Source organism: Triticum dicoccoides, chromosome 7B (genome assembly GCF_002162155.2).
Source record: "Triticum dicoccoides isolate Atlit2015 ecotype Zavitan chromosome 7B, WEW_v2.0, whole genome shotgun sequence".
Taxonomy (NCBI): Eukaryota; Viridiplantae; Streptophyta; class Magnoliopsida; order Poales; family Poaceae; genus Triticum; species Triticum dicoccoides.
Genome location: NC_041393.1, coordinates 32,303,182 through 32,320,414, shown reverse-complemented (window position 1 = coordinate 32,320,414; position 17,233 = coordinate 32,303,182). Strand labels below are relative to the sequence as shown.

Below are 17,233 nucleotides of genomic sequence, written 5' to 3'. Positions count from 1 at the left end.
CGGTTGGGGGCGGTGGAGGACGACGACGAGCGGGATCGGGCGTGAGGGATGCCCCGATCCAGATCGGATCGGGGGGAGAGAGTAGTGCGGGGGTGAGTGGGGGTTACGGGTTAGGGTTTCCCCCAGAGTGGGGATATGGAGGAGGGGAGTGGGGCGCCGGCTGGGCCGGCCTGGCTAGCCCAATGGCCAGCTGGGCCGAGGCCCATCGAGGGGGGGGGGCTTTTCTTTTCTTTTGTTATTTTTTTTATTCTTTTCTGTTTTATTTTAGTTGCACTTTATTTTTAGTTTAGTAAAATATGACTACATCCCCTAAAATAATGTTTCAGAACAATCACAAGTATAAAAAGTTTTACCCTGACTTAAAATATTTTAGTATTTTCTAAAATACCAAAGGCATTTAAACAGTCGTTTTTGCTACTATTTAGAACATTTAAGGTCATTTAAAAACCTTTTAAAATATGGGTTTCAACATGGTAAATATCCAGGGATTATTTTCCACACCGTGAACATTTTAGTTTTGACATTTGAAAACTTTTATAGTTTAACTTGATTTAAATTTGAATTTGAACGGGGTTTGAATCAACGCGAGCTTATCAACAGTGATCGTGGTGACATGGCATCATTAGTAGAGAGTTACTGTAGCTTAATTATCCGGGCGTCACAGCGGTGTACTTTCCCAGTGACAGAAGGGGCAGCAAGGCACGTATTGTATTGTTGCCATCGAGGATAACAAGATGGATTTTTTATCATATTGCATGAATTTATCCCTCTACATCATGTCATCTTGCTTAAGGCGTTACTCTGTTTTTAACTTAATACTCTAGATGCATGCTGGATAGCGGTCGATGAGTGGAGTAATGGTAGTAGATGCAGAATCATTTCGATCTACTGGTCTTGGACGTGATGCCTATATACATGATCATACCTAGATATACTCATAACTATGCTCAATTCTGTCAATTGCTCAACAGTAATTTGTTCACCCACCGTAGAATATCTTTGCTCTTGAGAGAAGCCACTAGTGAAACCTATGGCCCCCGGGTCTATTCTCATCATATCAATCTCCATTACTTTATTGCTTGCTTTGTTTTTACTTTGCCTTTTATTTTTTACTTTGCATCTATATACCAAAAATACCAAAAATATTATTTATCATCTCTATCAGATCTCACTCTCGTAAGTGACCGTGAAGAGATTGACAACCCCTAATCGCGTTGGTTGCGAGGAGCTATCATTTTGTGTAGGTAGGAGGGACTTGTGCGTGGTCTCCTACTGGATTGATACCTTTGTTCTCAAAAACTGAGGGAAATACTTACGCTACTTTGCTGCATCATCCTCTCCTCTTCGGGGAAATCCAACGCAGTGCTCAAGAGGTAGCACGCCCCGCCGGCAGGCGCGCCGCGCCGTCCGTGGCCACCAGGCAGCATATTTGGCCGAGCCAGACCAGGCCGCTGCCGCTCCTGCCAAGGACACGCGTGTGACCACGAAGCCCACTTCACCACTGTCACGCACCCGCGACCGCGCCGCCAAGCCCCTCGTCAGCACGACGCCACGTCCGCCGCCGCCGGCCCGAGCCAGCCGCCACCGAGCGAAGGGAGGAAGGGCCCCGTCAGCGCGCTCCGGCGGCGGCGAGGAGAAGAGGAGAAGAGGAGGGAGGACTGAGAGGGCGGCTAGGGTTTCCCTCCTGGGTCGCTCGCGGGAGCGACACGGGAGGGGGAGGAGGATTGCAAGCCGAATACTCTATCTTCACTACTTGATTTGATCGATAGACCCTTTCTCGCGCCCCTTGTCTCCGCCACTGTCCCTATTCCGCCGACCCTCGTAAACCCACAACCACCACTAAGCACACATGCATCCTGACCCTACACGCGCCCACGCTGCGTCGTCGAGCACACGCGCAACGGCCCAATGTCGTGCGCCCGTTGCCGCTGTCGAGCGCAGCCCCCGCATAGCTTGCATGCCACCGAGTCAATTGCAAGAAATCACCACTTTTGCGGCTAGGTTTGTAGAAAACCACCAACTCGTTAATCCATTGTAGAAAACACCGAAAAATTTGTTAAGTCGTTGCAAAAAGCACTGATCGGATGATTTGGCCCGTTTAATCACTTTCTTACAAGCGGGGCCAAATTGTAAGGAACTGACTTAGCAAAAAAATAACACATACACCCCTGGATCTAAAAAACAAAAGCAATCAGACCCTCCCCGTGGAACACCAACGCCGTATCCACTACGCGCCGCGGCCGCGCTGCTGCCATCCGTCCAGCACGGTGGCGCCCTATCCACAGCGGGCATGCAACGGGAGTGCTTTGCTCCGCAGCTCCTCGATGCCGTGCAAGCAGCCACAGCAGCTCGAGCCGCTCCTCCCTGGCTCGATGCCGTGCAACAACCACAGCAGAGACGCCGCTCCTCTGTGGCTCGATGCCATGCAAGCAGCAATAGTAGCTCGATGCCGTGCCCGAAGCAACACCTCAGCGCAGCTGGGGATGCCGTGCGGTGCACCACCACCAAGGGTTGGGTGTGGCTCTCTTGGAAGGGGGTTGCACGACGGCGTTGCCATCCTAGCCCGAGTCGGCGACCTACAAGAAAGTGACGAGGGCGCTGCCATGCCGGTCGAGGTGCCTTGGATGGGGAAGAGGGAGGTAGGCTCGCCGAGAACGGGGCAGCACGCCACGGTGCCTCGCGAGGTGGATCCGGGCGCTGGGTGCCTGGATCCGGCGGGTTAGGGCGGCGCCGCCGGTTTAGGTGAGGTGGCCGGAGCCGGAGCCGACGGCGGAGGAAGGTCTCGCGCAGGGGGTGGGTCGGGATGGGATGGGTTACGAGCGCAGGGATGGGGGAGGGATGGGTGGGGGTCTGATTGCTTTTTTTATTTTAGATTTAGGGGTGTGTATGACATTTGTTTCCTACTTACAACCCGGTCCTACTTGTTAGAAAGTGATTAAACCGCCAAATCATCCGATCAGTGCTTTTTGTAACGACTTAACAAATTTTTCGGTGTTTTCTGCAATGGATTAACGAGTTGATGGTTTCCTGCAAACCTAATCCTAAATGTAGTGGTTTCTTGCAATTGACTCCATGCCACTGGACATGGGCTTTCTGTCTTCAGAGCCAATGGGCAATTTGCACATTTGTAGGGAAATAAAAATTCGTACTGACATCTACGTGTTGAGAAAATGGATGAAGACATAAATCTACCTGCAATGACGCACAAATGTAGAGAAAATCTGTAGGGAAAGCGGCGATGGTCACAGCATGATCTAGTTCTGATTATTAAATCTACTTCCAGACTACGGTCATCACATGCCGTGGTAGAGTTCTGACTTTGCTTGACGTTCATGGCATTGGTTCCTTCATTTTGTGGATGCTTTCAGAGATCCCAACCTGCAGGTACGTTGGTTGATCACATTAGGTTTACATTGTACCTGAATATTGTCAGCATATGATCAACCCAATTTGAATTTGTAGGGAGATTTACCAGGGCACACATTCATGCGGATTTGCTTCACAGCTTGGATTTTACATCACAACACTGACAACCAGAGCTTCGACGTATTTCAAATTTTCCAACTTGAAATGGTTGATAAATTATCACTAGCAATCTGCGGTAAGCCACAATTGCACAAAATCGATATCTCCAGCTAGAACATCTGCTGACATATGAACGGCTAACATATTAGCACTAGGCAGTAGCAGGAAGTACTAGACGTGTCATTGGATTGAAGATTTACCTCTTTATGCTAATTTTGGTGATTGTTGAGATGATCACGGAGCAGCACGAAGCACTGAGATATGCTTGTCCAAATAATGCGTAAATAATGAGGCAATGGGATCGAATATCAAAAGATATTAGGATCAGCAAATCCTAAAAACCGAAAAAAGTAACGAGTTAAGAGTTACTTATATTATTACACAGTATGCACCGAGGAAAGTTAGTTGAACCATATGCACCTCAGTTATCCTCAGACCCAGAGTCAGACTTCGAGTGAGCACAGGAGGGGAGGAGCCTTTTTAGAAACTTGTTTCCGCTGGTTTCTGTTATCGTGTATTGTACCTGTGTAACTGTATGTACTTGTATTCCTAGTATATAGGATCTTAGACCTCGCCCAGGCCTGCGAGCCACCTCCTTCGGGCTCTCTTGTAACCACTCTAGCACTATATATGTTGTACAATGCGTGATGATGGAATGACAGACAGAATTCATCGTCCTACTTGGTATCAGACTCCAGGTGCCTTCTCCATGGCTGAGAACTCCACCTCCTCCGCCACCTCTCCGGCCACTAGCTCAGCCACCTCGCCGGCAGCTCTCTCCAGCTCCTCCGGCGCCGGCACCTCCCCTCCCCTCATCTTCAGCACCATCCCCTCCACCCACAGCGGATCCTCCCCCTCGCTCGGATCATAGTTCGCCCCCCTCTTTTCCCCCTCCACGGTGCCGCCGCCCTCCTTCGCCGCCGCTCCGTCCAACCACCCCATCTTCCGCGACAGCATCCAGAACCATATCAAATTTCTCCTTAACCCAGACGAGCACAACTACCACAAATGGAAGTCCTTCTTCCTCCTTGTTCACATCCGCTATGGCGTCGCTCAGATCATCGAGCAGCCCCTCTCGGCCAATGCCACCGCTTTCCAGCGCGAGCTCGACGCCCATCTTGTGCTCTGGATTTACTCCACCCTCGCCGATAACCTCGTCGACCACGTCGTCGGCGCTACCACCACCTATGATCTCTGGCACCGCATCCGCGATTATTTCCTGGCGAACCGTGCGGCACGGTATATGATGCTGAACCGCCAATACCGCAACCTCAAACAGGAGGATCTCTCCGTCGCCGAGTATGCCCGTCGCATGAAGCTCCTCACCGTCGGGCTGGCCGACATCGAGCACGCCGTCACTGAAGTGGATCTCACCACTCAGTTTCTTCACGGCATCGACAAACGCCTCGACACCATTCGCGTCGTGCTCGGCAACACGGTTCCTCTACCACCGTTCGAGATGTCTTCTCTCGCCTGAAGCTCGCCGGGGAGAACCTCGCCCAGCGCGTGGCCGACGAGCTGGCCACCACCCTCCCCGTCACTGGGGGCGGCGGCCCCTTCGGGTCCGGCGGCCCCGCTCCTCGCTCCGGCGACCGCGCCGACCGTGCCACTGATCGGGGTCCTAGCTCCTCGGTTGGCCGCGCCTCCGGCACCCGTGATGGTGGTGACCGCGGTGGCCGTGGTCGTGGTCGTAGCCGCGGCCGTGGCTGCGGCGATACAGGTGGTCGCGGCGCTCCTGCACCCATGGCGTACAACCCCTACATGGGGTTCTTCGCGCCCTACGGGATGGCCATCCTGAACCCACGCCCTGGCTGGGTCCCCCCGAACGCCGCCGGCGTGCTCGGCCTGCAGCCTAGGTCGCATGCCCAGGCGTACCCGATGCAGATCTCCGGCTACCCGCCCACAACGCCAATCCAGCCACCTTCTTGGGATCACCTGGCCATGCTCCAGGCCGCGTACAGCGCCCACGGTGTACCCCACAGTGCCTCCGCTCCACACGAGTGGTACCTCGACAGCGGCGCCTCCTCCCACGTCACCGGCAACCCTGGTAATCTTGACCTCTCGAATTCTCCTTTAAAGTCTCGTTTCACTAGCATTGTTGTTGGCAGCGGAACTCATCTTCCCATTCAAGCCACCGGCTCCGTTACGCTTCCCCCTCATAACTTTCATCTTCGGGACGTTCTCTTCTCTCCTCACGTCATAACTAGTCTTATTTCAGTTCGCCAATTCACCAAAGATAACTTGTGCTCTATTGAATTTTTCCCATATGGCTTTGTTGTGAAGGATCTTCGAACCAGGAGGGTCATCATGATCTCCGCTAGCTCCGGTGATCTCTACCCATTCTCCGGCAATAACAAGCCATGGCGCGCTGCTCTCTCCGCCACCACCTCCACCGCCGACGTTTGGCACCGGCGCCTCGGCCACCCAAGCCCTCAAGTCACCTCCTCCTTAGCAGCCCATGATTTTCTTCCCTCATGTAATAAACTTGCGCATATTCCATGTAGTGCTTGCCAATTAGGTAGACAGCCGCGCCTTTCCTTTTCTTCATCCTTTAGTCCCACCTATGCGCCCTTTGAGTTAGTTCATTGTGATTTATGGACAAGCCCGGTTGTAAGCTTTTCTGGTTATAAATATTACTTAATTGTTCTTGATGACTATACTCACTTCTCCTGGTCCTTTCCACTTTGCCACAAGTCAGATACCTCCCTCACTCTACAATGTTTCTTTTTGTTTGTTCGCACTCAATACAACGTGATCATCAAGGCACTACAATGCGACAACGGCGGTGAGTTCATCAACTCCACCCTCCGTGCTTTCTTCTCCGTGAATGGAATTGCCTACCGCTTCTCTTGTCCTCATACATCACCCCAAAATGGCAAGGCCGAACGACTTCTTCACACCACTAACGACATCATACGTACCCTTCTTGTTCAATCCAACCTTACACCTCCCTTTTGGGCTGAAGCATTGCACACGGCCACTTATCTCCTTAACAGACGACCCTCCCGCGCCATCTACGATTACACTCCTTACTACATGCTCCACGGCATTCATCCCACATATGATCACTTGCGCGTCTTTGGGTGTCTATGCTATTCCAATCTCTACGTCACCGCTCCCCATAAGCTCTCCCCCCGCTCCACTCGATGCATTTTTCTAGGCTATCCCCTCGAGCATAAGGGTTATAGGTGTTATGATCTTACCCAGCGCCGCGTGATCGTTTCTCGTCATGTTATATTCGACGAGAACGTTTTCCCGTACATACCTTCCCCACCATCCCCCACATCGAGCCTATCCAAGGAAAATCCCATGCAATCCACTCTGTGATCTGTGCCAGATTCGCCTCCCTGCCCGCCTGATTCCTCGTACCGGGACCCACCCGATCCGCCCAATGGGACAGTCCCATGCACGCCACTCCCGTCGCGCCAGATCACCCCCTCCCTCACGAGCGGCCCCACTTCTACCACCCAACGGTCCCCCGCACCCACCTCCCCACTACCGACGCCCCCATGCGCGTCCTTGGCCCTCGCGCCCACCCGGTCGCCCGCGCCCCACGCCTCGGATCGTGCGCTAGATTCCCCTGCGCCCGGATCCGCCTCGGATCTATCGCCTGCCAGCCCTGCTTCTGGCCCCACGCAATCCGCCTCTCCTTCCACGCCCTCCACTCCCGTGCAGCCACGTCTCCCAGCTCATGCAAAACCAGTATAACCAACCCACAACGCACACAAAATGCACACCAGGTCCAAATCGGGTTTCTGCCAACCCAAACGCCTCTTTCTCGCCCATACACCCACCACTACTATATCTCCCATTCCCCCCAGGCACCGTTCCGCGCTCAAAGATGCCAATTGGCAACGTGCCATGCTAGCTGAATACGATGCTTTAATTGCGAATTCTACTTGGTCGTTGGTTCCTAAACCTGCAGGTGTTAACGTGGTGACTGGCAAGTGGATTTTTTGCCACAAGTTCAACACCGATGGCACTTTAGCTCGGTACAAGGCACAATGGGTGGTTCGAGGGTTCACTCAGAAGGAGGGTGTCGACTACGACGAGACATTTAGTCCGGCTGTCAAGCCGGCTACCATTCGCGTTGTGCTCAGCATCGCCACCTCCAGCTCTTGGCCCATTCACCAGCTCGACGTCAAGAATGCTTTCCTCCACGGCGACCTCAAGGAGATGGTATACTGTGCTCAACCAGCTGGGTTCGTGGATTCCTCTCGGCCGGACCACGTGTGCCTCCTTCGTAAGTCTCTCTATGGCTTGAAGTAGGCACCACACACTTGGTTCCATCGCTTCCGCTCCTTCCTGTTGTCTCTTGGTTTCCATGCATCCAAGAGTGACACCTCTCTCTTCATCTTGCAACGTGATGACTCCATCGCATACCTACTTGTGTACGTTGATGACATCATACTCACCGCAAGCGCTCCCCGTGCTCTCCATCACGTCATTTCTTCTCTCAAACGTGAGTTTTCCATGACCAACCTTGGAGAGCTTCATCATTTCCTCGGCATCAACGTCACACCCAACACACATGGCTTGTTTCTCTGCCAACAGCAGTATTCCCTTGAAGTTCTAGCACGTGCCAAGATGCTCAATTGCAAGCCCGTATCCACTCCCATTGATACACAGTCCAAACTCTCCGCTCATGATGGTTGCCTCCTCGACAATCCCACTCTATACCGTAGCTTAGCCGGTGCCCTCCAATACCTAACTCTTACTCGCCCGGACCTCTCCTATGCGGTTCAACAAGTGTGCTTATTCATGCATGCACCTCGTGATTCTCACATGACACTTGTCAAACGCATTCTACGGTATCTTCGTGGCACCACCCACTTTGGCTTGCAGCTGTACAAGTCCTCTCCTCTCGATCTTGTCGCCTACACCGATGCAGATTGGGCCGGTGCCCGGACACACGCAAGTCCACGTCGGGCTTCTGTGTTTTTGTCGGTCACAACTTGCTATCTTGGTCATCCAAACGGCAAGCCACCGTCTCTCGTTTGAGCACTGAGGCCGAGTATCGTGGCGTCGCAAACTGTGTTGCTGAGGCATGTTGGTTGCGACAACTCTTGCATGAGCTTCGTCGCCCACCGACCCGTGCCACCATTGTCTATTGTGACAATGTCTCGGCCTCCTACATTGCATCCAATCCTGTCGAACACCAGCGCACGAAACACATCGAGATTGATCTACACTTTGTACGTGACCGAGTGGCCCTCGGCGACATTCATGTTCTTCACGTACCATCCAGCTCGCAGTTCGCAGATCTCTTCACCAAAGGGCTTCCATCACAGGTCTTCCACGAATTCAGAACCAGCCTTAACATCCTTCCCCATGGAGTTCCCGCTGAGGGGGGTGTTAACGTGTATTGTACTTGTGTAACTATATGTACTTGTATTCCTAGTATATAGGATCTTAGACGTCGCCCAGGCCTGCGAGCCACCTCCTTCGGGCTCTCTTGTAACCACTCTAGCACTATATATGCTGTACAATGCGTGATGATGGAATGACAGACAGAATTCATCGTCCTACTGTTTCTGCTTCTGCTTCTGGTACTATAATTGTGGATTCTGCTTTTGGTTCTGGAGCTCCATTTCTGAATCCCAATTTAACTGTGATAGGGACCAGGTGGTGGAAAACCTCCCCGCCTTCTCTGCATTGTCTTTGCAACTTGGGGCAGCCCGCTATGCGTAGGTCGTCAAGGGCTAGTAATCGCTCAAGGAGATCATTCAGGAATTCCTCTACCGTTGGGCAAGCTCTGACTGCTAGTTTCCAAAGAGAAGTGAGGCCATCCATCCCATCAGGCAACCTTTTCAGGCTGCTGCAACTCTTCACCATTAGGTCGCTCAGCTTTACCAGATCTCCAAGGTTCAAAGGCAGCGCCACCAAACATTGGAAACCTTGAATCCACAAAACTTCAAGGGTTATGGGCAACCTCGGAAAACACTCCATCTGTGACAGCGGAAGGGTCTCGTTGGATGATGAAGCCTTCCCCTCCAGGATTGAGCTGATTGCAGGAATGTGAGAAACCCTCGGGTCTTTGAGAACGGAGCTCAGTGGAAAACTTGCAACCTTAGGGAAGCGGTGGATTTCTAGCTTCTCAAGCACCGGGAAATTACTGAGCTATCAATAGCCACATGTTAGAGTAAGTAATGGCCTAATGGGCCGATTAGTCTTAGGGTTAATTACAGATAAGGGTCGCTTGCTTAGGGGTCAAGTAAACCTTGCTTGGGAGTCAAGTAAACCTCTCTATATAAAGAGAGGAGATGTATCAATCTAATCAAGCAAGGATTAAGAAGGAAATCCCTTCCCTCTTGCCCGGTCGTGGGTAGAAAGGCCCCCGGCCGGCCCTCTCGCGCCCTCCTTCTAGCAGCACCATAACAATTTGGTACCAGTAGATTAGTTCCGATCATGTCTTCGCCTCCGCCCAACCCGTCGCTTCCGCTGCCGACCGTCACCATCGCGCCGCTGGCCATCTACACCGCGCCGCGGCCCTTCCCGTTCGCGCTGCTGGTCGCATCCTCCGGTGCCGCCACCGCCCAGATGCCGGTGCCCTCCACCGCACCACCGGCCACCGCCTACACCTTGGAGAAGATCACCAGGGTCCTCAACGACCTCGTCACAGCCGTCCAGGGGATCCGGCTGTACCTGACTAGCCCCTACAGGTCGCCGCCGCCCCTGCCGCCGACCGCCGCCACCGGGCCGCCGTCCCTGCCATGGTACTCGCCGCATCTAGGGGCCTCCACGGTGTTCACTGGGACGCTGCAGCCCCAGCTTCAACTGTCGCCGCCGCCCGACGCCGCCCCGCAGTGGCCGCAGTGGTCGGCGCCTCCAGCGCACATCGCCGCCCCCGCGCCACCGTGGCTGCCGCCGCACCAGGCGACCTTCGCCGCACTCGCCGGGCCACTGCAGCAGCCATCCATCGCCACCACCGCCCAGCCCTGGCTGCAGTGGCAGCAGCCGCTCCTGGCGGCCTCCGCCGCGCCCGGCGCTCCGTCGCAGCAGCCGCTGCCGCTGCCTGGTGCGCAACCGCAGCAGCCGCTGTAGCTGTAGCAGCCACCGCCGGTCAGCTCCGGCCCCGCATCGACCGCATCGTCGGGAGTCCCACTACACCAAGTCCAGTCCCCTCCGTCGCCGTCACCGCTTCCGTATTGGATCGCTACCCGCCACGTGTCGGCGGCGGTGAGGCTGCAGGCTGCTGCGAGCGGCCTCCTAGCGCATCGGCGTGTGCGGGAGATGCGTAGTCTCCAGCTGCCACTCCTCCAAGTTGCCCTTCGCTGCGCAAAGGATCTCGATCTCATCCGCTGTGTTGGGGATCTTGGGCATGCGGTTTCCCCCACGGGCGGCGGGCATGCTGTTTTCCCCGCGGGCAGCGACCTCAAAGTCTGCGCCATCGGTGGTTGGGGGGGCGCACCCCTCCTCGTCATTCTCCATCGCAAGCCCTCCACTCTTCCCTGTGCAGTACAAACCAACAGCCGTCCGGCAGGGAGAAGGCATGGTGTCACCGACAGCAGCGCACCACGTAGCACCAGTGCATTCTCCCACTGGTCACTCTCGCGACCACTTCCAGGTGGCCATACACATGCACTCCTTTTGTCCAGGTGGTGTCCATGGGATCCAGGTGGATGTACACGTGCACGTCCGACATGCGAATGGTGTCCACTTTTTGTTATGGGGTCCAAAATAAAGCGTCCCAGTCCATTTCAGGTTGAGAATAATAAAACAAGCCGAGATGTAAAAGGCTTGTTTTTAGGTGTTAGGTTTGTGTTGCGTCGAGTCATGGTTATAAGTTGGTTAGGCTGTAGCTCGAGGACAAGCTGCATGTCCAGGTGGGGTGTAGTGTTAGAGTACGTAATGGCCTAATGGGCCCATTAGTCCTAGGGTTAATTACAGATAAGGGTCGCTTGCTTAGGGGTCAAGTAAACCTTGCTTGGGAGTCAAGTAAACCTCTCTATATAAAGAGAGGAGATGTATCAATATAATAAAGCAAGAATTAAGAAGGAAATCCCTTCCCTCTTGCCCGGCCGTGGGTAGAAAGGCCCCCGGCCGGCCCTCTCGCGCCCTCCTTCTAGCAGCACCATAACACCACACCCGCACTGTTTTCTGCCCATCCCTCTAGACTAGGTAGGTCTTTCAAGACCATCTCCTTCATCTTTGGGAAAATTTGTAGAGGGGTACTGCATCCTCCACCTTCTATGCAAAGGTTATCACACAGTGTCTTCAGTTTACCCATGTAGTCCAAGTATAAGTACTCCAGTGAGTACGAGAGCCATACTACAGGTATATTCTTACACCTTGTCCAGTTGGACATGGTGCGTTTTCTTAAGTATTGAAACATCTGACGGTCTCTCATCCATCGTGGTATTTCTGGGCCATCATATCCATACAACTCACAAAATTGGATCTTGTTACGAGGTTCTAGATGCTGGAACACTTCTTCCTCATTAAATACCTCATTTTCGGTCCAATCAAATCTTTCAAGGCCCCAACAGAACAACAACTCACTCGGATTTGCTGGAGATTGACTTCTTTTGCGTGCTTTACACTCTTTATTTTCCTTAAGTTGTACTCCCTCCGTTCGAAAATACTTGTCATCAAAATGAATAAAAGGAGATGTATCTAGACGCATTTTAGATCTAGATACATCCCTTTTTATTCATTTTGATGACAAGTATTTTCGAACGGAGGGAGTGCAATTCCATCTTATTACAAAGGTTTCTCAACTTTTTAAGTTCCTCAATACCACAAACCTCTCTACTATCCACAACAAATCTTGTTAGTGTGCGAAGGTTGTTCAGCTGGCCAATGTTTCGAGGCATCCGCTCCAACTTATCACATCCAAAAAGATAAAGATGTATGAGCTTTCTCAGGCTTATCATCATGTCTTCTGGTAACTGTTGTAGCTTAGTGCAATAATTCAGGCTCAACGTTTGCAGGTTATACAATAGGCATAGTGAATCTAGCAATCTGGCATTGACGTCGCAATTGGAGAGGTCTAAATGTTTTGCATTTACAAAACTGAAACTAGTGTGAAACAAATTGTGCCAATGCAATGCTCGTAATGATGCGCGTGACAGCCGTTTAAAGTCTTGGTACATCAAGGCAGGAGCAAACAAAGTGCGGCGAGATGGGGAGAATATCATACGGAAACCAACAATCAAAGAAAACTTTGTGGAAACCATGTTTGAAGGTTTCAAAACATTCTGAAAAAATGTAATATGTTAAGAGGATGAACTTCTATTGTTATGTGAAATTTCAAGTTAAAACACATTGCAGGATGCGAGCTATGAAAAAGACAAATCTAGCAATGAATAGTGACATTACTGTTTGGCACTATTCAATGCTGATTTTTTTTCATAGCTCATATCTCGTAATGTGTTTGAACTTGAAATTTTGTAAGGCAATAGAACATCGCTCTCTTAACATCCCGTAATATTTTGAGATTTGTTCGATACTTCAAAACATCATTTTCACATGGTTTTCATCGGTTTCCACCGAATGTTGGTTTTCATATGATATTTTCCCCGACGAGATGTGTTGCCATAGAACAAACCATAGATCTTTTTCAAATTATCCGTTGACATTTGCAGGTGGGGGACATTTTTTACCAATGCTTTATGTTCAATCAATTCTTCTATGGTGGCACATTCATTGCTAACATCTTTGACTAAATCATGCATTAAGTCTTGCAGGAAGGACCTCGAAACCAATTCATGGAAAATGCATTCTCCTTTCTGTGTTAAATCCATTGTCCCCTCTTCTTTAATAAATCCATTTGCTATCCATAGTTGGATCAATATCCTTCCGCATCTCATAATTCTTGGGGAAAACTGCACAGAATGCAAAACATTGCTTCATTTCAGACGACATGTGTTTGTAGCTTAACTTTAGATTGGCATGATAACATGTCTGCCACCAACATTATCCCCAATGTTACTTTCTTCAATGGCCTTCCATTCCTGTACTTGTTGCTTTGAACTCAACAAACCAGCCATTGTCTTTAGAGCAAGAGGCAAACCCCTGCATTTATTGACAACACGTCTTCCGATGGTGAATAACTCTGCTTGCTCATCTACCCCATTGCTAAATGCTTTGTTTGAAAACAGTTCCCATGAATCTTCTTCACGCAAAAATGCTAGCTCATGGGACTTAATGGTGCACATTATAGATGCCACTTGCTTGCTTCGACATGTGACAACAATAACACTTCCATTTCCACCAACAAAAGACAATAGTGGCCTCGGTTCATCCTCCCACATCCTCTTCTCTTCATTCCATACATCATTGAGAATAAGTAAAAATATGTTCTGGCTAATGACTTCATCAAGTTTCTTTTGCAATGTTTTGATGTTGTCAGGCAGGTCGCATCTTGCATTTGTAGAAAATTCAATGATGGATTTCACAATAGCAATCACATCAAAATTGTCTGACACGCAGTGCCACATCTTTAACCAGAAAATGTTGCTGGACCTCTTGGTCATTGTACACCATCTTAGCAAGTGTGGTCTTGCCAAGACCTCCCATACCAAAGATGGGCAGCGCACCTCCCGCTGATCTTGCTGGTCTACCAGCAACTTCACCACCCTCTTCTTGTCATCATCTCTTGCAAAGATGTCGGCAGACTCGTCCAGTTTGGAGTGCGTCTGCCACCAAGGATGTTGCGGCTCCTCCCGAGTGACAGAATTCTCAAGGCCAAACATGTTCATCTCTTCGACCAACACCTTGATCTTCTGGATGACTCCATTGAGCTTCTTGCTCATGGCGCAGGCCCGTAGATGAGGGGGAGCGAGGGCCCCCAAAATCGTGGGGCCCCCATCGAGAGAAAAAAACCTTCGTACGTTACCTCCCTTCGGTTGAAAGATCGCTAAAAAACAGGAAAGGAAACTAACGTGTGTGTATACGTGACTACGTGGTCTCTTTGATTAAGGGTCCGAATAACTGCCACACGTGTGGCATGGACGGGAACCCGCCCGCACGCCTCGTGTGGCATGGACGGGAACCCGCCCGCACGACCACGTCCGCGCGCACAAAAGCACGGCCCGCACGTCCGTTGTGTGGCAACCCCGCCCGCACTGCCCCGTCCGGGCCAGCCGACCCACTACCCGCACGACCCAGCCGTTCCCGGCCTCCGATCCATCCCCTCTCTCGTCTGCCGCCATCGTCCCCCACCTCTCGAACCTCAACCTCCGTCGTCGGCCTTCTCTGGTTGCCATGGCAACCAGATCAGATCCGTAGGGCACTCCCACCGCAAAACCACACCCCAACCCTCCCCACCCCCAGCCCCACACTCCAACCCAGCCCTCCAGAGACGATCATCTAAAACCAGGTGAAATCTCCCGATCTCATCCTTCTCGTCCTTAAGGCTGAAAATCTCCCGATCTTGTACTGGGTCCATGCTATAGGGATAGAACACTGCATGGTTCAGTGTATATTCGCAATTGCCAGGCAGAATACACAAGATCTGCCATGTACTACGTTTGAGATTAACTTAAGTTCCTAGTTTAATTGACGCAAGTAGTTGGGTATGAAATGGATGAGTAGGAATCCCTAAAAAAGGATAGGAAGGACAATTTTTGGAATGAAGGGGGTGGGAAAAATTAATTGCCACTTGTGTATAACGACAGTTGCCACCTTTCGTTGTCAGTAGCTGCCACCTATTTTGAACTGTTGCTTGCCATCACTATCTTCTATGTGCAAGCAGCAGAAGAATGCAATTCTTGTGGATTGTTGATGCCTTCTTGTTCATGCAGTGATTGAGAACACATCGGAAAGAAGCGAGACACGGAAAGAATGAATCACGAAGATGGCGATGATGCTTGGGGTTCTCAAAGGCCAGAAACGCCCCCTTGGGATGCATCAGAGTACAGTCAACTCATCTCTGCAGGGCCGTTGCTGCCACTACTAGAACAGTATGCAGGCGTATGTATGATGCGTGATAACAAAAGAAGAGAACAATTGTCATCTTCGCAACGATGAAGATGACATTCTACTTATGTCGTACACTGTCATTTTTTTGCAGGTTCTTATGACCAAAACACTCTTAGGGGGCCCCCGTGGCAAGTTCAGTCACAAGGCGCTAACACTGACAAATGTATGGGCAGCCAACTTCAACTAGCTTGTATGGCTAATCAAGGTAATGCAAAACGAGAAAAGAGCACATACTGCTATGGACATGAAAAATGAACATGCAAAAAAACTGGCAAAAGGACTCACGAGTTATCACGGGTGAAAATGCAGAGCCTTCATGCAGCACGTGGCATCAGGCAGCACCCATGTACCTGCCATCGACGTCATACATAGGTGAGTCCATAAAAAAAGTGAAGTTGTGGATGCTCAATTAGCAGAAGCAGCATAGTTGACAACTACAATTGCCATGACTGGACATCTACAGTTGCAATGAATTAAAAACTACATTTGACATCCCTGGACAATTGTTGTTGCCATCCCTGGACACCTGCAGTTGCCATGGAGGAACAACTGCAGTTGCCATGCCAGTGCAACTACATTTGCCATTCCATGGCAACTGTAGTTGCCATGAAGGAACAACTGCGGTTGCCATACTGATGCAACTACAGTTGCCATGCCAGTAAAACTGCAGTTGCCACATCATGGGCAACTGCAGTTGCCGTGCTAGCACAAACTGCATTTGCCATGAATTGACCAGCCACTACTACGCTTACAGGTAATTACACTGGTGGTAACCCGACAAACGTCTCGTGGCAAGCTTCAGAAATTGCAGGTGGAGCACGTCATTTTGGTGTCACAGACCACACAAGATGGTCAAATGCAGCACAACAAGGTCAGGAAAAAAAACTGAACCACCAAAACAGCACTACATTTGTTATTTGTAGTCATTTGTAGGCAAAACAATAGTTGCCATGTTTGTTGAAGAGTAGCTGCCATGACTGGATAGCTACAGCTGCCATACATGTCCACACGCAGACTCACGGCTTGCTGTTTGAAATGATGTCATGCCAAATCACTCGAAGATGGTGTGATCCGTTGCGATACACATGTTATTCAAACAAAATTCTTACTCTCGTACCTGTTTTTTCTATTACAGGGCCTACAACTACAGTGAACAGCGGCGCAGGGACATCTACTGCGGGGAGCTCTGAGCGCATGGAAGACGTGTTCCACCAGCCAGCAGACAATCATGCCGCAAACAATTTCGAGTCAGAGTCGGGAATGGCAATCATTCCAGCAATGCCGACAAGCACCCCTTTGAACACAATCACTGCCAACACTCAAGTAGATGGAACTGCCGCCGATACTGAAGTGAATGATGAAACTGACGACGAGGCACAAGGGGATGAAGATGGTGGGCAATCAGAGATCGTGGTACCTCAGCCACCGTACATTGGGCAGAGATTTGAATCGTTCGAAGAAGCAAAGGAATACTACCAGACATATGCAAAGTTCCATGGATTTGCGGTCAACACCAAGTACCATAGGAAAATTAAGAAAACTAACAAGTACAGCAGAGGTGAGATGAGGTGCCACAAGGCACGGAGGAACAAGAAGGGGAAAGGTGTTGCGCCTGTCGTTCCGGAACGAAAGAGAGGTATCATTCTGAAGACGGGATGCCCTGTCCGATGTAAGCTAAACGTAGATGGAACACAGTATGTGGTCACTGAATATTTTGACGAGCACAACCACAAACTCATAAAGAAGTTTGACCTGGTAAAATTTCTGACCGCCCACAGAGGAT

At 50.9% G+C, this 17,233-nt stretch overlaps 1 pseudogene; it reads right to left on the bottom strand.

The window, feature by feature from the left end:
• Positions 1 to 9,042: 9,042 nt before the first annotated feature.
• Positions 9,043 to 14,282, bottom strand: LOC119338551 (annotated as a pseudogene).
• Positions 14,283 to 17,233: the final 2,951 nt, after the last annotated feature.